The 25565-nt window shown below is 40.4% G+C and overlaps 1 long non-coding RNA gene across 1 annotated transcript in view; it reads right to left on the bottom strand.

Annotated features, from left to right (window-relative positions):
• Positions 1 to 1277: 1277 nt before the first annotated feature.
• LOC309609597 overlaps positions 1278 to 25565 on the bottom strand; it is a 198988-nt gene continuing 174700 nt past the window's right edge. The window contains exon 4 of the long non-coding RNA XR_014233501.1: positions 1278 to 14777. This is a non-coding gene — a long non-coding RNA (uncharacterized lncRNA). The remainder of the gene's footprint in view (positions 14778 to 25565) is intronic.

Consider the following 25565-nt stretch of genomic DNA (forward strand, 5'->3'; position numbering starts at 1 on the left):
TTATTTCTAGTATAAATATTTATGAAGCACTCACTGTGTAATAGAAAAGAGCTCCTGCTTGGTGGTCTTCCCAGCTGAACAAAACAAACATGAGTGGAGGCCAAGGGAAGAGGTGGGAAGAGAACCTCAGCTGGTGGGAAACAATAGGAATTGATTCTTCATCCACCGACTTTTATTCACGCTGGATATTATTCGGAAGTGGCCGCCATATTTCAGATGTGTAAATTGTGTGTTTTTATTGGTTTAAGATACACTTACACAGGGCTTACCATGTGCCATGCATTGTTCTAAGCTCGTTACAAATATTAACTCATTTAATCCTCATAGGAATCTTGTGAAATGGGCACTATTTATTATCCCATTTACAGATGAGGAAACCGAGGCATAGAGGAATTTGCCCAAGGTCACCAAGTCATAAGGCTCTAGAGCAACACTGTCCAATAGAACTTTCTGTGATGCCAGAAGCATTCTATATTTGCATTGCCCAACAGGATAGCCACTGGCCCCATGTGGCTATTGAACACTTGAAATGTGGCTTGGGTGACTGAGAAACTGCATTTTTAATTTTATTTGATTTTAACCTAGTTGACATTTAAGTAGCCACATGTGGCTAGTGGCCACCATCATTGGCACAACAGCTAAAGTCCAAGCTCTGTACCATTGTGCTATGGTTTTCTTTTCTTTTTCCAAAGAGTGAAAGCCAAGAACACAGAGATTCTTTGCTTTCACTTGCATTTGCTTTTCAATTATGATGAACAATGTGAGATGTACCTTTATGGGAGAAAATAAGCAAATCACTCAGGTGGTGCCATTCCCCATTTATTCCCTGGCTATTAAGGAGGATTACAATAAAACTATCTCCAATGAAAGTTTTCTCACAATTAGTAGCAGATGAGAAGGTCAAAGGGGAGAGACCAAGGACTGGTTAGACCATGGGTAGTTGGTAGCACAGCAACATTTTAAAAGCAAAAGGCAACATTATCCTATCTGGTGTCTGCTTAGAAAGGTGAAGAGCAGAACTACGTCATGTGCTGTCCTAGTCTTACCAAGACTCATATTCCCATTTTCTCCTTTCCCTTCCCCATCCTTATGCATCTATATTCTACTCACCTTTCCAGGCTAATCTCAAGTGCCATCTCCTCCCTGAAGACTGCTCTCATGGCTCAATCTGAAAGCAACCTCTCTGTAGCATGACTGTATCTTTCCTCTGATACTAATAGGTTCTCTACCATGTCACTGCTATGTAAGCACAAGGTCTAACTCTCATATTGTACGCTACACTTTTTAAGGTCCGATTTATCTTTGTATTGATTCTCCATAAAACCTTGTACAGTTCCTTGCTCACATTCCATTGATCATCTTAACTTTTGTCTCTGTTTCCCTGTGGGAAACTCTAGCATGTACTTTATTATAGCACTGACTGCACTGAGTTGGAAAGTTTAATGATAATCTATCTCTCTGACAAGACTAAAACAGCTTTTTAGAACAGCACCTATCTCATAACAGATGCTCAGTAAACAGTGAACAACTGCTTGTTGAATGAATGGTTATTGTGAAAAATGTGAAGTATATTTTTCTGTCTTTTGTTTAAAACAAAATGGAACCCCCCCCCAATGGAACTGTTCTATACTAGCAGATTAAGCATTGGTTATATCAAACTAACTTCACCATTTTATAATAGCATTATTGTGGGAAGGGACAAAGCACAATTGTCACAGACAATGAGTACATTTCTTGCTTAACTTTGCCCAAGGAACACAGGTTATCCAAAGACAGCTGGATTTTAGTGAACTGCACAGAACTCTGTATGGAAAAGAGGTGTGGAAAATGGCAATTAGGCAAGATACTGCATTTCTTTTTACAAGTCTATAAAGCTCAAAATTCAGAGAATATTTCTGAGAATTTTAAGAAGTGTATGTGAAGGATGTTATGACATTAGGTGAAGTGGAAGGAGGAGTAGAAAGAGGCTGGGATAGACCAAGATCACTTTAACAGCCTTTGATTTAGTTTAATTGATTGAGTGCAAAGAAAAAAAAAAAGAGAGAAAAAGAATGAGGAGATGGCAAAATTGACAAATGTAAAATGCTGTAACAGAAATTACTGTACTTGCCTTGAGTAGAAGTGGAAAAGTTTGTTATACTAGGAAATAGTCGTTTAAATGGAAAGATGGTTTTTCATGTCTTTTACAGCTTGTTGTAAATGATTAATTAAATACGCTGAGTGTTTCATTAAAAGTATGCATTCCTTCCAAATTAAAGTGTGTAGAGACTCGTTATAAATAAATTCATTGGGTGAATGAAAGGAGCATTTACTTCTAAATGAATATTACTGGCAAATTTCATTCTTGACATCGATTAAACAGACTATTTTTTTTTAAAGATTTTTTTTTATGTGGACCATTTTTAAAGTCATTGAATTTGTTACAATATTGCTTCTGTTTTTTTAAAAATATATTTATCTATTTATTTATCTATTTTTGGCTGTGTTGGGTCCTCGTTGCTGTGCGCGGGCTTTCTCTAGTTGCGGCGAGCGGGGGCTACTCTTCGTTGCGGTGCGCGGGCTTCTCATTGCGGTGGCTTCTCTTGTTGCAGAGCGCGGGCTCTAGGCGCGGGGGCTTCAGTAGTTGTGGCACGCGGACTCAGTAGTTGTGGCTCGTGGGCTCTAGAGCACAGGCTCAGTAGTTGCGGCACATGGGCTTAGTTGCTCCGCGGCATGTGGGATCTTCCCAGACCACCCCAAATCGAATCACATCAAAAGGATACAACTCCTGTCGGTAAGAAAGGTTATTCTACAGAAAAGCTTGTGGACATTTTTCTTTGATAAGAAAATAAGTAGAGAAGCAAATTCAGTGTTCTTAAAACTGCTTTTGTAGAACTAATGTACTAGCTTTGATGAGCCTCACTCCACATTATTGTCCAGCGTTCTGGGGCAGAGGCAGGTTTTCCTCTAGGCAAACTTTATGGGAGGAATTCCTTTTTAGTTGTCTCCCTGCCCCCACAACTATTCTTTAAGAAAGATGATCTGTCTCAGTAAAATGTCTTGTCTTTTCCTGATCACTTTTTGCAGTCTGCCTGCACCCAGCAATCTGCTACAGCAATCCGCTTTGTTCCATCAGGAGCCCTGTCATCTCTCAAGGCAGAGAGAATCATCAATGGCATCTCACTTCAACAAATTAGCCACAGTGTTTACACTGCAAGTCCTGGGGGCTGAGCTTTCTTGCGTCTGAAGAAATTCCCAGGATTCTAATGTTTTTCCAAGGGGGAGGGTTAGGAACCAATGCATTTTACCTCTTTTGCTTAACATACATTATTCTTTGTGATTCTACTGAAGGCTTTAAGCTGAAATCTTGGAAATATTCACACACACACACACACACACACACACACACACACACACACACACACTCTCACTCATCCAGAGATGCAAATAAAGAAGCCAGTATGGTGCAGGGGAAAGAAACTGATCTGAAGGAAGGGAAACCTAGAGTCTTGCATTCTAGTTCTAGTTCAGGTAAGCCATTGTGTGACTTTACAATCATTTCTCCCCAATATTCTCTTTCCACTACTGTAAAGTGGAGACTGAAGGGGCTGGGCTGTATTATTCCTAATAGCTCCTCCAGCTCTAACATTCTATCATTTTAGACTTCTAATCGGTAGCTTGCTAGGGATGAACTTTCGTAAGGCAAGGCCGTGGGAAACCAGCATGAATCACTTCAATGATCAGCTTTCATCTCAAGCAGGAGGTGCCCCCATGATGGGAACAGACTGAAAAGACAGCCCTGAGAGACCCACAGATCCTTGCCTCAATGCCCACCCAATGTTACTAACATAGCTACAAAACAGGGGTATTACAAGGCTGTTTCTACTGATGCCACCTCTATATTTTATTGTACTGGTCCTCATGTGGAACCTAAACGTCTCAGCATTGGAAGAGCTCATGTTATAGGGCCAAGGCTAAGGGAGCAACACAGAAAAACATCCCAGTCAAGGGTGACCTAAATAACTTCCTGAGCTTCCTTTTAGGCCCGGGAGTCAATGTATAGGAAGAATGAGCTTATTAATCAAAAAATGCTGATCTGCTCAATGTCTAATTATACCTGTCACTTTTGTAGCCCACACCCCAGCCTGAAATGGTTTCCCTCTCTGAAGTCACATAGCTGTATTTGCAGACCGGTTTTCAGTTGGTCTGTGTATTTTCCGTGTGACATGACTCTTCCATGTGACAGTTGAAAATTGTCCAGAGAAACGAAAACCTCCCTATAGAACAACCCAGCAACCCAGACCACACAAACCCCTCTCTCCTCCTCTGACTCCCCATCCCCCATCCTCCTGTTAAATGCCCAGACATCTCTCAAGGCCAAGCTCAAATCCTTCCTCCTCCAAGAAGCTTTTCTTGATCCCCTCCCCACCGGACTTACTCCCTCCCTTCCTTATACCCCCCAATCACTTTGTACCTTTATTATTTTAGCACTTACTTATCTGAGTCTATCTTATATTAACATTATTTTATGCATATGTCTTTCCCATGTCACTTTGAGCTTCTGGAGGGCAGAAATAAGTTTTGTTTTTTCTTTCCATTATTTGCAGCATCCAGTAAAATGCTTTGCACACAGTAGGCACTTAAAATTATTCCATGAAGTGTGAGGGTAGAAAATGAGTGAAGCACGAAGCACATCTTACCCATTGTTTTATTTTCTATAGCAAAATACTTTTTATGTAGTGAATTCATAAAATTGTTGGATCACTTATAAATGCATTAAGTGATGCAAAAAACGCTAAGGTAGAAAACCAGTTAGCCTCGTAATTTGTTTGCATTGCATATTAAAATAAATTCAGTCTCGGGACTTCCCTGGCAGTCCAGTGGTTAAGACTTCGCCTTCCAGTTCAGGGGGGTGTGGGTTCGATCCCTGGTCGGGGAGCTAAGATCCCAAATGCCTCTCGGCCAAAAAACCAAGACATAAAACAGAAGCAAGGACTTACCTGGTGGCTTCTTACCTGGTGACCCAACGCACCAAAAATAAAAATAAATAAATGAATTAATTTTTAAAAATTCTATTTACAATAGCAGGAATATTATTTATCAATTGCATGGAATATTTTTTTATCCTTTCAAAAATTCTTAATTTTTTCCATTCATCAGTAGAGTACTTTATTTCTATTGCTATGTAATAACTTTTCTTCTGCTTCTACATAAGGATGGTTAATCTGATGTTAGAGCAGAAAGCTACCTTAGCAACCATCTACTTGGCTACCCTCATTTTCTGCATGCAGGACCATCCAGGAATTACTAGACTTCCCATGGCTCACTCAGGGGAAGAGGGGCATAGTCTGCTAGGACTCACCTTTCTGCTCTTTTACTGCAAAATCATTTAGCCTTCGTTAGAATCACACCTTAAACCATGTTTCCCTTAGGAAATATGCCTCGATTTTGGTTTACTAGTGCTTTAAGGAAAACCAGGACGTGCCTTCTAATTTCAATTTTAATAGAAGGTGGATTTTTTTTTCATTTAAATTCCAACAAGGAGAGCCACTATTATTAAGTTCATTATATTTATTTGTGACTATATTGGTCAGATTTTTAATGTGCTAATTCTGGGGAACAAACAACCCCCAAAACTCAGTGGTTTATAATAATAGCAACAAATATTAACTTTTTGCTCATAGGTCTGTGGATAGGCAGGTGGCTTGGTTTTAGGCTTTGGATTGGATTCAGATTTGCTCTCCTGGTCTCTCATTCTGGGAACAGTGGCTGACTGGGACTAGCTCATCTCCTGGCAGATGGCAAAAGCCCAGGACAAGCCCGACCATGCAAGCATAATGAAAGCTTCAGCTCAAAACACATCTGATCACTTTCCATTGGCCAAAGCAAGTAATACCGCAAAGCCCAAGTCAGAGATGACTGTCCCACCTCCTCTACTAAGAGGCACTGCAAAGTTATATGGCAAGCGGTATGGAATTAGAATGCTTTTCTAGGGTGGGAGTGGAAAACTGAGACCAGCATTCCAATCTACCACTTAAAACAGAAGGGAAATATTACTTTTCTCTAGAATCAGAAATTACACTACCGAGTTCTCCAAGATGCCTAGAATAAGACAAATCCTTATTTGAAATTTAATTTTCTAAATGCCTTTAATTTTCCTGTATTATCTGGCACAGAGTAGATTAACTGGATAGTCAATAAATATTTGAGGAATTAAAAAAATACTGTGCTCACTAAGGAATTGCTTCTTTTGTAACATTAGTTCATCCATTCATTCAGTCATTCCAGAAATATTGATTGAGTACTACCATGTGCCAGGCATTATTTATAAGTGTATAGGAAACATCAGTACAGAGAAAAAAAAAATGACTGTCTTTGTGGAGTTTATGTTCTAGCAAGGAGAGACAATTCAAAATACAATAAAAATAATAAGTAAAGCATATAGTATGTTAGTATTTTATATGTGATTTAAACAAAGTGTAGGCTAAAAGTATCAGGAGGACTAAGGGTAGGTATGGGGACAATCTGCAACTGTAATCTGCAATTTTTCTATAGTCTCTTATCAAAGAGGTGACATTTGACCATAGACGTGAAGGAGGTCAGGGATTTTTTATTCTGTTCTCCATGTACCCACTGAGTTCCATAGTGAGCCCTCAGATATCATTTTCAGTGTAAGTATTGGGGGGAGGGTGTCTGAGGGAAAACTGAGAGTGCAGGACTTTGGGGGTGGACTAGCCCCCATCCCCACCCAGAAACAACCAGAGCACTTCCAATTTTAGATTTAGATTGAGCTATAAGATTGCTTTGGAGGAATATCCTGCCATTAAAACAATAATGAATGCTGAGATTGGTTCAAGATGGTGGAGTAGAAGGACGTGCGCTCACTCCCTCTTGCAAGAGCACCGGAATCACAACTAACTGCTGAACAATCATCGACAGGAAGACACTGGAACTCACCAAAAAAGGTACCCCACATCCAAAGACAAAGGAGAAGCTGCAATGAGATGGTAGGAGGGGCGCAATCACAGTAAAATCAAATTCCATAAATGCTGGCTGGGTGACTCACAAACTGGAGAACACTTATACCACAGAAGTCCACCCACTGAAGGGAAGGTTCTGAGCCCCACGTCAGGCTTCCCAACCTGGGGGTCCGGCAATGGGAGGAGGAATTCCCAGAGAATCAGACTTTAAAGGCTAGTGGGATTTGATTGCAGGACTTTGACAGGACTGGGGGCAACAGAGACTCCATTCTTGGAGGGCACACACAAAGTAGTGTGCACATTGGGACCCAGGGGAAGGAGCAGTGACACCATAGGAGACTGAACCAGACCTACCTGCTAGTGTTGGAGGGTCTCCTGCAGAGGCGGGGGGTGACTGTGGCTCACCGTGGGGACAAGGACACTGGCAGCAGAAGTTCTGGGAAGTACTCCTTGGCGTGAGCCCTCCCAGCGTCTGCCATTAGCCCCACCAAAGAGCCCGGGTAGGCTCCAGTGCTGGGTCTCCTAAGGCCAAACAAACAGGGAGGGAACCCAGCCCCACCCATCAGGAGACAAGTGGATTAAAGTTTTACTGAGCTCTGCCTACCAGAGCAACACCCAGCTCTACCCACCACCAGTTCCTCCCATCAGGAAACTTGCACAAGTCTCTTAGATAGCCTCATCCACCAGAGGGCAGACAGCAGAAGCAAGAAGAACTACAATTCTGCAGCCTGCGAAGGAAAACCACATTCACAGAAAGATAGACAAAATGAAAAGGCAGAGGACTATGTACCAGATGAAGGAACAAGATAAAACGCCAGAAAAACAACTAAATGAAGTGGAGATAGGCAACCTTCCAGAAAAAGAATTCAGAATAATGATAGTGAAGATGATCCAGGACCTCAGAAAAAGAATGGAGGCTAAGATCGAGAAGATGCAAGAAATGTTTAACAAAGACCTAGAAGAATTAAAGAAAAAACACCTAGAAGAATTAAAGAACAAACAAACACAGATGAACAATACAATAACTGAAATGAAAACTACACTAGAAGGAATCAAGAGCAGAATAACTGAGGCAGAAGAACGGACAAGTGACCTGGAAGACAGGATGGTGGAATTCACTGCTGCGGAACAGAATAAAGAAAAAAGAATGAAAAGAAATGAAGACAGCCTAAGAGACCTCTGAGACAACATTAAACGCACCAACATTTGCATCATAGGGATCCCAGAAGGAGAAGAGAGAGAGAAAGACCCCGAGAAAATATTTGAAGAGATTATAGTCGAAAACTTCCCTAACATGGGAAAGGAAATAGCCACCCAAGTCCAGGAAGTGCAGAGAGTCCCAGGCAGGATAAACCCAAGGAGAAACATGCTGAGACACATAGTAATCAAACTGACAAAAAATTAAAGACAAAGAAAAAATATTAAAAGCAACAGGGGAAAACCGACAAATAACATACAAGGGAACTCCCGTAAGGTTAACAGCTGATTTCTCAGCAGAAACTCTACAAACCAGAAGGGAGTGGCACGATATATTTAAAGTAATGAAAGGGAAGAACCTAAAGCCAAGATTACTCTACCCAGCAAGGATCTCATTCAGATTCACGGAGAAATCAAAAGCTTTATAGGCAAGCAAAAGCTAAGAGAATTCAGCACCACCAAACCAGCTCTACAACGAATGCACAAGGAACTTCTCTAAGTGGGAAACACAAAAGAAGAAAAGGACCTACAAAAACAAACACATAACAATTAAGAAAATGGTAACAGGAACATATATATCGATAATTACCTTAAATGTGAATGGATTAAATGCTCCAACCAAAAGACAAAGGCTCGCTGAATGGATACAAAAATAAGACCCATCTATATGCTGTCTACAGGAGACCCACTTCAGACCTATGGACACATACACACTGAAAGTAAGGGGATGGAAAAAGATATTCCATGAAAATGGAAATCAAAAGAAAGCTGGAGTAGCAATACTCATATCAGATAACATAGACTTTAAAATAAAGAATGTTACAAGAGACAAGGAAGGACACTACATAATGATCAAGGGATCAATCCAAGAAGAAGATACAACAATTATAAATATATACACACCCAACATAGGAGCACCTCAATACATAAGGCAACTGCTAACAGCTATAAAGAGGAAGTCGACAGTAACACAATAATAGTGGGGGACTTTAACACCTCACACCAATGGACAGATAATCCAGACAGAAAATTAATAAGGAAACACAAGCTTTAAATGACCCAATACACCAGATATTTAATTGATATTTATAGGACATTCCATCCAAAAACAGCAGGTTACACTTTCTTCTCAAGTGCACATGGAACATTCTCCAGGATAGATAACATCTTGGGTCACAAATCAAGTCTCGGTAAATTTAAGAAAATTGAAATCATTTCAAGCCTCTTTCCTGACCACAATGCTATGAGATTAGAAATCAGTTACAGGGAAGAAAATGTAAAAAACACAAACAAATGGAGGCTAAACAATACGTTATTAAATAACCAAGAGATCACTGAGGAAATCAAAAAGTACCTAGAGAAAAATGACAACAAAAACACAATGATCCAAAACCTACAGGATGCAGCAAACACAGTTCTAAGGGGAAGTTTATAGTAATACAATCCTACCTCAAGAAACAAGAAAAATCTCAAATAAACAATCTAGAGAAAGAAGAACAAACAAAACCTAAAGTTAGTAGAAGGAAAGAAATCATAAAGATCAGAGCAGAAATAAATGAAATAGAAACAAAGAAAACAATAGCAAAGATCAATAAAACTAAAAGCTGGTTCTTTGAGAAGATAAACAAAATTGATAAACCATTAGACAGACTCATCAAGAAAAAGAGGGAGAGGACTCAAATCAATAAAATTAGAAATGAATAAGGAGAAGTTACGACAGACACCTCAGAAATACAAAGTATCATAAGAGACTACTACAAGCAACTCTGTGCCAACCAAATGGCCCACCTGGAAGAAACGGACAAATTCTTAGAAACGTATAACCTTCCAAGACTGAACCAGGAAGAAATAGAAAATATGAACAGACCAATCACAAGTAATGAAATTGAAACTGTTATTAAAAATCTTCCAACAAACAAAAGTCCAGGACCAGATGGCTTCACAGGTGAATTCTATCAAACATTAAGAGAAGAGCTAACATCCATCCTTCTCAAACTCTTCCAAAAATTTGCAGTGGAAGGAACACTCCCAAACTCATTCTGCGAGGCCACCACCACCCTCATACCCAAACCAGACAAAGATACTACAAAAAAGAAAAGTACAGACCAATATCACTGATGAATATAGATGCAAAAATCCTCAACAAAATACTAGCAAACAGAATCCAACAACACATTAAAAGGATCATATACCATGGTCAATTGGGATTTATCCCAGGGAGGCAAGGATTCTTCAATATACACAAATCAATCACTGTGATACACCATATTAACAAATTGAAGAATAAAAACCATATGATCATCTCAATAGATGCAAGTAAAGTTTTTGACAAAATTCAGCACCCATTTATGATAAAAAACTCTCCAGAAAGTGGGCATAGAGGGAACCTTCCTCAACATAATAAAGGCCATATATGACAGACCCACAGCAAACATCATTCTGAATGGTGAAAAACTGAAAGCATTTCTTCTAAGATCAGGAACAAAATAAGGAGGTCCACTCTCATCACTATTATTCAACATAGTTTTGGAAGTCCTAGCCACAGCAACCAGAGAAGAAAAAGAAATAAAAGGAATCCAAATCAGAAAAGAAGGAGTAAAACTGTCACTGTTTGCAGATGACATGATCCTATACATAGATAATCCTAAAGATGCCACCAGAAAACTACTAGAGCTAATCAATGAATTTGGTAAAGTTGCAGGATACAAAATTAATGCACAGAAATCTCTTGCATTCCTATACACTAACAACGAAAGATCAGAAAGAGAAATTAAGAAAACAATCCTATTCACTGTTGCAACAAAAAGAATAAAATACTTAGGAATAAACCTACCTGAGGAGGTAAAAGACCTGTACTCAGAAAACTATAAGACACTGATGAAAGAAATCAAAGATGACACAAACAGATGGAGAGATATGCCATGTTCTTGGATTGGAAGAATCAATATTGTGAAAATGACTATACTACCCAAAGCAATCTACAGATTCAATGCAATCCCTATCAAATTACCAGTGCCATTTTCTACAGAACTAGAACAAAAAATCTTAAAATTTGTATGGAGACACAAAAGACCCCAAATAGCCAAAGCGGTCTTGTGGGGAAAAAACTGAACTGGAGGAATCAGACTCCCTGCCTTCAGACTCTACTACAAAGCTACAGTAATCAAGACAATATGGTACTGGCACAAAAACAGAAATATAGATCAATGGAACAGGATAGAAAGCCCAGAGGTAAACCCACACACCTATGGCCAACTAATCTGTGACAAAGGAGGCAAGGATATACAATGGAGAAAAGACAGTCTCTTCAATAAGTGGTGCTGGGAAAACTGGACAGCTACGTATAAAAGAATGAAATTAGAACACTCCCTAACACCATACACAAAAATAAACTCAAAATGGATTAGGGACCTAAATGTAAGACCGGACACTATAAAACTCTTAGAGGAAAACATAGGCAGAACACTCTTTGATGTAAATCACAGCAAGATCTTTTTTGACCCACCTCCTAGAGTAATGGAAATAAAATCAAAAATAAATAAATGGGACCTAATGAAACTTAAAAGCTTTTGCAAAGCAAAGGAAACTACAAAAAAGACGAAAATAAAACCCTCAGAATGGGAGAAAATATTTGAAAACGAATCAACGGACAAAGGATTAATCTTCAAAATATATAAACAGCTCATGCAGCTCAATATTAAAAAAACAACCCAATCCAAAAATGAGCAGAAGACCTAAACAGACATTTCTCCAAAGAAGACATACAGGTGGCCAGGAAGCACATGAAAAGCTGCTCAACATCACTAATTATTAGAGAAATGCAAATCAAAACTACAATGAGGTATCACCTCACACCAGTTAGAATGGGCATCATCAGAAAATCTACAAACAACAAAGGCTGGAGAGGGTGTGGAGAAAAGGGAACTCTCTTGCACTGTTGGTGGGAATGTAAATTGATACAACCATTATGGAGAACAGTATGGAGGTTCCTTAAAAAACTAAAAATAGAATTATCACATGAACCAGCAATCCCACTACTGGGCATATACCCAAAGAAGACCATAATTCAAAAAGACACAGGCACCCCAGTGTTCATTGCAGCACTATTTACAATAGCCAGGTCCTGGAAGCAACCTAAATGCCCATCGACAGACGAATGGATAAAGAAGAAGTGGTACATATATACAATGGAATATTACTCAGCCATAAAAAAAGGAACGAAATTGTGTCATTTGTAGCGACGCGGATGTATCTATAGACTGTCATACAGAGTGAAGTAAATCAGAAAGAGAAAAACGAATATCGTATATTAACACATATATGTGGAACCTAGAAAAATGGTACAGATGAACCGGTTTGCAAGGCTGAAATAGAGACACAGATGTGGAGAACAAACGTATGGACACCAAGGGGGAAAAGTGGGGGGGGGGGGGGGATGAATTGGGAGATTAGGATTGACATATATATACTAATATGTATCAAATAGATAACTAATAAGAACCTGCTGTATAAAAAATAAATAAAATTTAAGAATTCAAAAAATAAAAAGAATAGCAGAAATTCTGGCTAAGTGGAAAGTTCACAAGGAATTGGTACCAGCAGTTACCTCTGCAGTGGTACTGTGCAATAGAACTTTCTGCAATGATGAAACTGTTCTATATCTGTGCTGTCCAATATTGTAACCACTAGCCATATATTGAGTTCTTGAAATATGGCTACGCAAATGAGAAATTGAATATTTAATTTTAATTAATTTAAATTTAAATAGCCACATGTGGTTAATGGCATCCATATTCTGTCAAAATCATCAACTATCATTGTGGATTTGTTGTGTTTGTAGTTCTATCAGTTTTTGTCTCATGTATCTCCTGTGATTAGGTTCGGAAATGTTGTTCAGTGCAACTTGGGTGGGTGTTGGAGTGGGGTGGCTGCTGGACAGGGGAGGGATGAAAAGACATCTGTTTTCACCCTATATCCTTTTTACTGTGTGGATGGATTCCCTATGCAAGAAAAAAAAAACTATAATAAAAGAAAACAAAAATTAGCGAGCTGTAAAAAAAAAAAATAATAATAATAATAATAAATGCTTTAAAAGTACTATGTTAGATTGTAAACTTATCAAGGCCAAAGATCTGGACTAAGATCTTGATTAAGAACCTTGGGGGAATTCCCTGGTGGTCCAGTGGTTAGGACTCAGTGCTTTCACTGCCGAGGCTCGGGTTCAATCCCTGGTCAGGGAACTAAGATCCCGCAAGCCATGCCACGGCCAAATATATAAATAAATAAATAAAAAGAGTTGTTGTTGTTGTTTTTCTTTATTAAAAGAACCTTGGAAATGTATTAATTAAATTAGTAATGATGACTCAATATTGTAGTAGTCAACTGCCCCAGGCTTTGGTCCATGACCCTCTTCTCTTCTCTCATGATTTTCCCCTTGGATATTTCATCTAATCCAACAGCCTTAAATACCATTCATATCTTAACAATTCCCAGCTTTATATCAGCACTGACTCCTCCACCGGACTCCAGACAGTTCTGTTTGGCCAGAGGAGGCACATTTAACACAGCTGAAACAACTCTTGAGTTCACCTCTCCATCATACCTCTACCTCTTTTTTGTCATCTCAGCGAACAGCACCATCACTCATGTTTTTCTAGCACCTGCAGCTCCATGTCCAAAATATCCTCTCCCATCTCTCCATATCCACTCTTGCCCCAGCCTTATTATCTCTTGCAATAATTACTGTGATGGCCTCCCAGCTGGATTCTCTGCTCTACAACTGATTACCATACTGCAGTCAGTGATATTTTAAAAATCAGAAATTATATCATGTCATCTCTCTCTAATGCTTTACATGGCAATGAGAATAAAATACAAACTTTTTACCATAGTCTACAAAACCCAAGATGATTGGGGCCCTGTATACATCCCTGACCTCTTGTACTTCTCTCCCTCACACATACCACCATAACACACCAGGCTTGTCCCTGCACTTGCTATTCATTTGCCCAGATAGCTTTGCTCCCCACCCCCATGTTTTCATGTATCTGTTTCCCACACATGATCACAATTTCAGCTCCAATGTCTGCTCTTTGGGGAAGTCCTCCTTGACCACCCAGTCATTCTCTGTCATGTCACCCTTCATAATACTTACCACTCTGCTCAATTATATTGTTAATTTATCTGTTTACCTGATTGTTGTCTATTTTCTACCACTAGAATGAAAGCCTCATTGTAACAGAGATCTTGCTGCTGTATCCCAAGCACCTGGAAGAGTATCCAACTTACAGTAGATGCTCAAAAAGTATTGATCAAATAAACGATGGCTGATGTCAGTGCCTTTTTGGGGACTAGGTGTTGCTAAGAAGGAATTGGAAAGGGCACCATGGCCCTTTCAACTGAGTGTTAAGGAGGTGATGATGTGGGGGTGGGAATTTGTGGCTTCACAGCAAGATGAAAATGGGGAAGAAATGGGGAATCAGAGAAGTAAGTTTTTTCCTGCTGTACAATTATAACTGGGTCTGGTCCCAGATTTTGGTCTTCTTGACAGCTTAGATCCACTTCAGTTATCTGTATCTGCTAGGTTCTTGATTGCAGACTACAGAAACCCACATTGGAACACTTAAGAAAAAAAAAAAAGAATGAAAAGAATCAAGGTTAAGAAGTAGCTTGGAAGTAAAAATAAAAGAACTAGGTCTTATTTACAAAGCAGAAATAGACTCACAGACATAGAAAACAAATTTATGGTTACCAAAGGGGAAAGGGAGGGGGGAGGGATAAATTAGGAATTTGGGATTATCAGATACACACTATTATATATAAAACAGATAAACAACAAGGACCTACTGTATAGCGCAGGGAACTATATTCAGTATCTTGTAATAACCTATAATGGAAAAGAATCTGAAAAAGAATGGATATATAACTGAATCACTTTGCCGTACACCTGAAACATTGTAAATCAACTGTACTTCAATTTTTAAAAAAAAGAACTAGGTGTTAACTCAAACAGCTTTGAGGATCTGGGGCCAGCAATACATGGACACTTTCTTCAGGCCACTGAGGTTGAGATAAAAGAATTACTACGATTTTCATTTTTTGGCAGCTTATTCAAGTTTTAATTTCTGGGGTAAGAATGTCTGATACATTCTTATTCCTGGATCCTGGCATGGAATGAGCCCCCATCATCCTAAACCCAGTGGACTATTATCAGAATCACAGGTGATGGATACTGGACAGGCAAATGTAACAGCTGTCCACTCCATTCCATGAAAATATCATAGGGCGAGGTGTTTCATTTTAGAGGGTTATAATCTAGTTTGCAAGGAAATAAAGCTACAGGTCACTTATCTCAGTGAAGGAAATGTATTATTGCTGGGAAAATAAGGTATCCTTCCTGTTAACTATGAGAAGCTAACAGAGATTTAGTCCTAGACATGTGTTTTCTCTACTGAGGCCCATTTTAAGAAAGGTGTCCCTCATTTTCTGCAAACTGTCAGCTGGAACAGGGCACTGCTGATTCCTAACCACAGGGTTTCCTCTGTTCTTGCCCTCTCTAGATTTCAAGCAACTTGGGCAACAAATTTAAGTGTTAAATAAATAACTCTGATCACAAGCCTCAGGTTATTCACAATCAATTCCTCCAGTGTATATAAGTATTCGTGTGTGTGCGCGTGCGCATGCACGTATTAGGTGAAAGTGACAGGTGAGGGGAAAAGGCTAGAAAAAGGGAAGGAGAAGAAAACTTAGGGATAAAGCCTCAACAGTGGAAAAGCAAAGAGGAAATCCCTGTGGTGAAAACATATTCTTTCCCGCCAAGCTAATGGATTTTAGGGCAATTTGCCTACTTGGTGCTAAAAGATTTTGATCGTAAGTGAAGACTGATCACATAAATGAGGATTCATGTTTATGCCAACAGATATACAGTATAATTTATGTGCCCATTTATTTCTTCCACAAACCTTTACTGTGCCTGCACTTGCACTCAGCACACATGAATGATTCTGATGTGTTTCCTGCCCTCCGAGAGCTGATGGGTAATGGCGGCCGTGAGGCAGATAGAAATAACAGAGATCTGGGAGGGCGTTTCTTGTTGGGGGGTGGGGGAGAGTTGAGGCTGCCATGGGCTCCCATCAAAGAAAAAGTACACGAGGGCTTCCAAAGGAAACTGAGTTTCATGGAGAAAGAATTCAACACTTGCCAGTGGAGATATGAGAAGGCACTCAGAAAACGAAGGGATCTGAACCAAAAGGAAGAAGAGCCACAGGATCCTCATGAGAACTACTGAGAACAACAAGTGAGGGAGTGGAGAGCAGCTCAGATCAAAGCCAAAGTGGGAGGCTGGGCTGCAGAAAACGAGGAGCTCTTTCTGCAAGAATCTGGAGCCAGGTGGGAAGGACCAGGCAGAGGGCCAGGTTTTATGGAGCCTGAAGCAGCATTCAATTTCGAGGACTCTCTTTAAGAAGAACACAAAATTGTAAATAGCAACTCAGGTATGAAAGCAAATACTTATTTGGAAAGAGAAATCACAATGCATTACACATCTTTAAATGTGACAATTACCTCAGACTTTGCAAAATCCAGAAAAATATAATAGTTGTACTCTTGGACGCACATCTATATTGGTTTTCCTAATTTTTATTTTTTGGCTGTATTTCCTTTTTGGTCATTCATTTCTTCCTATGAAAATGACTTTGTAGCATAATTCTCTACAGAGTGAACAGAAAAATAATTCAGCCTTTCGTCTATCGAATGATTAATTTTTAAATTTTTGGTATTTTTAACTAGACATTGACCTGGTCAATCTTTGGCTTACAATCTTATACATCTGAAGATGGGAAGAAGTGTTCACAAACTAGCTTCTGGCTCTGTATATTTCCAACCTTATTTCTCCTCCCCAATCCACAGGCTTCTGATGCCCATAGGACATGGCATAGGGTGTATTACAGTGATAGGGCTTCTGGTCATGTCCCTTTGTGTAAGTACAGCAGTATTTCCAGGAATATTGCTGGAAGCCATTCCAACACTGAAAAGGCCAGAAATTGCTTAACTCCACATAGAAGTGCCTGTGAACCACAAAACATATCCCACTACATTCAAATTAAACTCAACTCTCACTTAGTTGAATGACAAAATGCCCATGGTCACTCAAATGCCACTGAATGTGAGGGGAAGCATGACAGAGTGGAAGGAGAAATAGAAATAGAGTGGTGCTAACCAACTGTCATCAACTATTGTTCTCCACAAATTTTATTATCCATATGACCATGTGAACACGTTGCACAGGCCCTTCTCAGGGCCTTGAAAGATAACTGTGCAAGTGAAGGACTTTGAACTTTGCCAGACCCTGGAGAGGGCCTGGGTATTCAAGAAACCTCTGAACAATGCCTCCATACGCAAAACAAACAAAGAACAAAAAAATCCTAGAAAAAAAGGAACTGTAATCCAGTGTTAAGATCTGGGAAACAGGCCTGCTACCTAAAGGGGAGGAGAAATAAATGAGATTTTAGAAAGGTTCATAGGGTTTCAGCCAGTGTGAAGATTAGATGGAGAGTCTGCACTTGTAAGCTGACTCAACTGTACGTAACATGTTCCCAGGGAGCCCTGTATTAGCTATCTGTTGCTGCATAACAAATTACTCCAATATGTAGAGGCTTGAAACAAAAATAAGCATAAATGATCACACACAGTTTCTAAGTGTTGGGTATTTGGGAGCGTTTAGCTGGGAGGTTCTGACTCAGGGTCTCCCATGAGGTTTCAGTCATGACATTGGCTGGGACTGGTCACTTGAAGGCTTCGTTGAGGCTGGAGGATCATGTCATTCTCATGCCTGACAAATTTGTGCTAGTTGTTGACAACAGGCATCAGTTCTGACCACATGCACCTCTGCACAGGGCCTCTTGAGTGTCCTTCTGGCATGGCAGCTGGCTTCCTCCAGAGTGAGGGAGCCAAGAACAAAAGGGAAAGCCTCAATGTCTTTCATGACCTAGTCTCAGAGTCACACTCTGATATTTCTAAAAAATCTTCCTGGTTACACTGGTCAGCTCTATTCACTATGGGAGGGGACTGCACAGGGTATGACTACCAGTAGATGGGGCTCAAGAGGGCCCTCTTGGAGGCTGGCTTCCCCCTGACTCTTCATGCTGTAATGTAGGTTAATTTTGTCCAGCTGCAGACCAGAATTTGGAAACACTGTCCTGGCAAGAGTTGGAAAAGGCCCAGGATCCCAGGAATTTGTAAATGTATGTATGTATGTATGTGTGTGTGTGTGTGTGTGTGTGTGTTTATAGGGGGTCTCCAGAAGTAGCTACTGGCAGGATTCTGACTCATAAGCTGCAAAGAAATAGAGTGACTTAGTTTCATAGATGAACCTCTTGGACATAGAAAAGGAAAATGAATTCTCTAAGGCCACAAGGCCAGTCAGATTCAGAGATGGAATTAAAACCCAGGTCTCCTGACTAATCTTAATCATAGTGATAATAATTTAAATACTGGAGTATTTTTCTCTATATCAGGTACTCGCCTAAGTTTTATATGTACATCATCATCTCAGATTATATATATATACCAAGGAAACTGAGGCACCAAGAGGTCTAGCAAATTGTTCAAGGTCATACAGCTGGTAAGGGTAGAGCTGGCATTTCAACCAAAGCCTTCCTAGTACCCCGAACCCCTTTCTTCACCCTCACATGCCACTCTTCTAGGCCTTCTGTTCTTTTAAGCCTATCAAGTTACCTCCTATCTTGAATCCATTGCCCCATCCTCCCCACCATAACTTGTCCCCAAGGAAGAGTCTTCTGTTTGGGGCTACCCTAAGGGGACTTGCTTTATAAATTACTGGACGTAAGTGGGAACATAATGAAAACCTAAGAAGTGGAACCCAGAATTCAAAATTGGATTCTAAACATTCTGGACATACAAGGTCAACGTGTTTTATATTCTATGGAAGTTTAGACTTTTTTTCAAAGTGAAACTTCAGACTTTGGTCCTCACCCAGCCAAGGTCTTCCCAAGCCAAGTACTCTGATACATTACAGTCAACACTAATAAAGCACTGCTTACATGCTAGCCATTGTTCTAAGAGTTCTAGCTATGCTGACTCACTTTAATCTTTACGATAGTCTCATGAGGTAAGTGTACTATTATTATCTCCTTGTTAATGTAATTTATCTGCACAGCTAAGCGAGTGGTCATTCTAAGATTTGAAGACAGAAAATCTGGCTCCAGAGTTCATCCTCTTAAGCAGTGTGCTACATCTTTGTCTTTCTTCTTTCTAGGCTGTCCTCGTGTTGGTAGTGCTGTCCTTGGGGTCTAAGATTTGATCCTCATGTTTGTCAACATTCATAGATAAGAATTCTTGAGCACCTGCTAGGGTGAGGCACGTACTGAGCACTCTGTATAAATTGGTTGAAGAAAGCAGACGTGGTTCCTGTCTTCCCTGAGTCTGCACTCTAGTGGGAGCAACAGACCTTAAAGGAAGTCATAAACATACATTTTTAAAAATTAGTAAGTCAGTAAATAAGGATTCAGCTTTAAGTTGTATTCATTGTTATGAAAGAAGCAAACACAGTGCTGTAATAGACAAACCCAAGAGGATGCACTTAGACGTGTCGTCGGGGAAGTTCACTTTGACTTTGAACCTGATATCTAAAGGATGTAAAGTCTAAAACTGAGAAAAGGGAAGAGGCACTCCAGTTAAACATGGAAGGTATAAGACATTCATCCTGACCCCTTCAACAATCCCTACTCAAATTGAGTATTAAAAGAATTAATGAGAAAGAAACTCAGAAGGACAAAGAGAATGGGTGAAGAGAGAGAGCATTGTGGTTGCAAAGAGTGATCACGGTTTCGGAAGATAAAAAGTGGGAGGAAGAGTTAGAAAACTAAAAATGCAAAATACCAAGTGCTTGCAAAGGGGATGCCGTTGTTAAAGGCGTCAAGTCACAGCACTGAACTCCCCAGAAAAGTCTCAGGAATTGAAGGCACCTGATGTGGGTCATGTAGGGGTAGAAAGTATAGGGAGGAAATCAGAAAAATGTCTTGAAAGTCAGTATAAAGAACATTTAGGCCCCCAGATTCTCTCCTCCATTCCACCTATTCAGGCAACTGTCCCTCCCTCATTCTGCCAGGACGACAGAGGATTTTTATTCCATGGAAAATTTGAGTGGCTTCATACCCAGGATGCCAGGCCCAGAGGAAGCAGGGGAGAGATGCATGGAAACAAGTGTTTAAGCACAAATCTATATATTGGAACATGATTTCTACTCCTCCCAGCCTCCTAAGTCTCTGACTTTGGGTTATAACCCTATAGCATCATTTGTTTTAATTGTGTACATTTATTCTTTTCATAAAAATTATAGGCACACGCATATATACATTTTTTTAAGAGGGGAGGAAAGGCATTCCTGGCAGAGGGAACAGCATGTGTGAAGGTCCTGGTTGGTGCATTAGGGACCAGAGAAGAGGTCCCTGTGTTGGGAGAGCAAGGGTGAGAGGAGGAGATCTGGGAGATGGGGTTAGAGAAGGAGCAGGGCCAGATGTTGCAAGACCTTGCACGCCATCAAAAGGAGCTCGGGTTTTCTTTGAAATGCAGCCACGAAGGGGTGTTAAGCCATGGGTAACATGATCTTATTTAGGTTTAAAGAGTTACTCTGGTTGTATAATAGATTGTCACATATTTAGCTAGGCCGTCTCATGAAAAATTACGTACCCTAGTACTTTAGAGCAGAAAGGACCCTCAAGATCATTTACTCCAACCCTTCCTTTTAAAAGATAAGCAAACTAAGACAGAGAAAATTTATGATTTGCCCAAGGTCATATAGCTAATAACTGTGTGAGGCTTTTAAACCAGGAGTTGGAAGGTGATAGATTATACTTCTAAAAAATCATTCTACTCTATATTTCCTTTGGCCAGAAGTGATGTCTCCCTTTTCTGAACTTTCATCTCACCTTATTTTTCTCTCCTGTGGTACTTACTCATTTATTACCTTGATCATAGTTCTTTGTGTTCACGTCTTATCTCCTTTATGAGACTGTAAAAGCAGTCTCTGGAGAGCAGAAGGTATGGTTTGTACCTACTGTGTCTCCATAGGGCTTTGCTCGTGGTAGGTGAATCAACATTTGGTGAATGGATGGATGGATGGATGGATGGATGGATGGATGGATGGATGGGTGAGTGAATGAATTCTCCGTATGCTATAAATAAAACAGAGTATCTACTGACTAGATATGGACATGTAGATTTTACTCATTCTGATTTACCATTCTAGGTTACCTCCTAGCTATGTTTTCATTCATTTTCTTTAATAGGAACATATCGGAAAGTGGTCATTTTTTTATCAGATGAAATGAGGTGGCCTAGAAAAATGTCATATTTCTAAGTCAGGCAATTCTTTCTCCCAAGTTTATCAGCAGGGAGAGCCTCTCCACACTCACCCCGCTGGCTGGGCTTTTACATTCTTTCTCAACACATGGTCCTTGGGGAGTTTATTTCTTACTGGATCTTTTTTTTTTTTCCAAGAGATAGCTGAGACTGCCCATAAGAAACTAATCAAGTGTTCAGGGTAAAACAGTGATATCACAAAGAAGAAATATGTTTTGCTTAAGGTAATAAAAAATGCTGGGCTGCACCTATGCCCTCTCCAGCAGAGAAATATACAAACATATCAATGAAAACTAACACTGCCAATAGTGGAGAAAGCCCTGAAGAGAGATTTGGGAGCTCTGGATTATGTCCCTGCCTTCAATTTTGACTTGTTGAGTGGCTCTGGTAATTCATGGGATCTCTCTCTCTCTCTTTGTCTCTCCCTCTTGGTATCCTCATCCATAAAAGAGAGATGAAAATATTTGCAACAATTGGTCATAGGCCCAGTTTCTGCTACAACTAAATGACCCATTAATTCTGTCAATAAAATCAGTCAGACTGGTTTTGGCAGGTAACTATTACATTTTTGGACTCACTGATTTGGCATCCTGCGCATACATGCTCAGGCACATGTTGAGAATCTTTGCCAGAGATGAAGTTATACATTGTACGCTGGCTTCCCAAAGGAAGAAACGAGCTCCAGGGCATGGGACTTTTGATGATCTAAGATCCCCACTAAGGCAATAGGCATTCTGAAGACAAACATGACTCACCACGCATGGGATCTCAATCAACTGTTCACAAACTTTGGTTTGAGGGTTGGGGAAGTCTGGAAAAGATTCTCGGGTAAAGCTTAATTCAGAAGGGTACAGACTGTTTTCTTTATGAAGTGACACATGTCACTGTTGTGAAACAGTGAAAACTGGAAAGGAGTGCCTTGCGTCAAGTCTCACGGAGTCATCGTGCTGCCCCATCCACAGACATCTCTTGCTTTCTCCTCCGGTGCCCCAGGATTACAATGAAGCCACTGTGCTCAGACTGCTTCAGCTGTTTCACCACATCATTTATCTATTGCTATGAAATAAACCATCCTAACAGTTTGTAGTTTAGGGTCACAACATTTTATTATTTGCTCTTGATTCTGTCATTTGAGTGGGGCTCAGCAGGGTGATTCTTCTGCTGGTCTGGCCTGGGGTCACGTAGGCAGGTGCTGTCCTCTGGAGTCTCAAACTGGGCTGGAACATCCAGAATGACATCACTTACATGCATGATCCTCAGCTGGGATAGCTGGAACAGCTCGGGGCTGGCTAGACATCTTTCTCTCTTCCTTTCTCTCCAAGTTTCTCCAAGCACAGTAGATGAACTTTATGGCATGGTGACTCACGGCTCCCCAAATCACAAAAGCAGAAGCTGCAAGGCCTTCTTAAGGCTCATGCCTAGAACAGCCACAGTGCCAACTCTGTGGTGTTCTACTGGTTAAAGCAAATCACATTCCAGCCCAGACTCAAGGAGAAGGGAAACAGACTCTACACCTTCATGTAAGGAGTGGCAAAGAATCTCTGGCTATCTTCAACCCACCACAGTTATGTAATCAGGTCTTGTGGAATAAAGGAGCATCTTGTTACCTGCTCATTCTGCTCCCCCTGCTACAGACACCTCCTGTTTCCTGTTTGAATGTTGAACTCTTACATGAATCCTCCACTCCAGCACTCTGTCTGCTGCTTCCACTTCTCTGCCACTACCAGCCAATCTCTCTCTACTCCCTTTCTTTCCACCCTATAGTTTCTTATTTTCCATGGGCTCTGCTGCTCCATGGTATTACCACCTGTGGCTTCTGCTGGTATAAAAGTTAGTAATGTGCAGAATAAAGCTAACATAGCCGGCCTGAGACTGCTTTCCTTAGGAAGGCCTGCTTTCAAGGTTGACCCTTGACTGGCATCTGGGAACTTGGATTAGTCGGGTTTCTTCAGAGATACACAACCAAAAGGATATGTGTGTGTATAATAGAGAGAAAAAAATGTATTGTAAGAAATGGGTTCATGTGATGATGGAGGCTGGCAAGTCTGAAATCTGCAATGTGTGCCAGCAGGCTGGCAATCCAGGAGAGCTGACCTGAAGTCCGAAGGCAGTCTGCTTGAGAATTCCCTTTTGCTGGGGAGGCCAATCTTTTTGTTCTATTTAGGCCTTCAACTGATCGGGCGAGGCCCACCCATATCATGGAAGGCAATCTGCTTACTCAGAATTTACTCGTTTAAATGTTAATCTCATCCAAAAGCACCCTCCAAGTTGACGTATAAAATTAACCAACACAGGAGGGTTCCCATCATCCCCAGAACTGATAAGAGTGACTCACTGTGACTAAACTGTTTGTATGAGTAATGTGGTTCGTGCTGAACAGCCGCTTTCATTATTCCCATGAAGAATAAAAAAAGGCATTCCCAGTCTAGAATTTTATTAGTGCTTGGCAGAGTGCCTACGTGACTGGCCACCAGTAAAACCCTGGGCACCGAGACTCTAACGAGCATCCCTGGTAGACAATTCTCGTGTGTTGTCAAAACTCATCACCGGAGGAATGAAGCACATCCTGTGTGACTCCACGGGGAGAGGACTCTTGGAAGCTTGTGCCTGGTTTCCTCCAGAGTTTGCCTTGTGTACATTTTCCCTTTGCTGATTTTGCTTTGTACCCTTTTGCTATAATAAATCTTATTTATGACTATGACTCTACGCTGAGTCCTCTGAGTTTTCCTAGCAAATCACTGAACCTGAGGGAGGTCCTGGGGGGCCCTAGCACAAATAGGAAATGGAAAAAGTATGTCATTTGCATAGGTCTGTCTCTAGCTGTTAATACAACAGAAACAAAGAAGGAAAGTATTTCATATACTTAAGGTCTTATATGAGTGAGGACTATGCCCCACATCATGATGTGTTCAAAGGAGATATTAGGAACACAAATGAGTGACCAAGACTTCCTGGAGGGGGTGGGATATTTGAGGAAGCAGGAAAAAGCATAAGGAAGAAGCCCAGTGTTTGAGAGTTCAGACTCCGGAGCCATGGCTGAGTCCAAATCTTGGCTTTACTGGTGACTAGCAAGTCGTTAATCAACATAAGCTTTAACTTCCACAATTGGAAGGTGGCATAAAAAAATAATAATATTTACTAAGTACCATGTCCTAGACAATTCATGTGCTAACTCACTTAACCTTCACAACAATCCTGTGAGGCAAGTATTATTTTAATCTTTATTTTACAAAATCAGAAACTGAAGCCCAGAAAGAGGTCTTGCTAATACCCACCATAGAGGGTATTGTGAAGCTTAAATGAGTCAATACATGTAATGCCCTTGGGAAGTGCCTGGAGCATCAGAAGCATTCAATAAATATTAACCGTTATCTTTTAAAACATGATAAAAAGGAGAGGAAAGGAAGAAGTTGGGAGCAAGCGCCTTGCATGAGCAAAGCCAGGAATGTCCCGCAGCAGAGCGCATTCTCTGAGTAATGAGTGGATTGACGGCAGCGAGCCATGACTGAATCCACTCCTGTGCCCCGCATTAGGCTCGGAACTTCAACCCACTGCATACAAAGGAAGGATGCTGGGTTATAGAGTAGTCGAAATGTGACCTGTGGGCAGAGTTTAGAGGGTCTTGACCATCCTTTTAGCACTTACTATCTAAAGCTATGAATCTCAATTTGACAAATGACAGGCTCGCTAGAAACCACAGTATTTTCAGGTGATATGAAATAACTATGTATTAGCCGATGAGCAAGATAAAATTTTTTTAGAAAAGGGGACCTCCCTGGCGGTCCAGTGGATAAGACTCTGCGTTTCCAATGCAGGGGGCATGGGTTCGATCCCTGGTTGGGTAACTAAGATCCCGAAGGCTGTGCGGTGCAGCAAAAAAAAAAAAAAAAAAAAAGTTTAAGAAAAAACTTCAGGGAGAGAAATTTAAAATATTAAATTTTAGATACTTATTTTAAGAAGTAAACATTTCCTTTTCTGTAAACAAGTGAAACACCATTATTATTTGATTTTTAGTAGCTTCAGAACTAC

Source organism: Balaenoptera borealis, assembly GCF_965194805.1.
Source record: "Balaenoptera borealis genome assembly, chromosome: 13".
In the NCBI taxonomy this organism is placed as follows: Eukaryota; Metazoa; Chordata; class Mammalia; order Artiodactyla; family Balaenopteridae; genus Balaenoptera; species Balaenoptera borealis.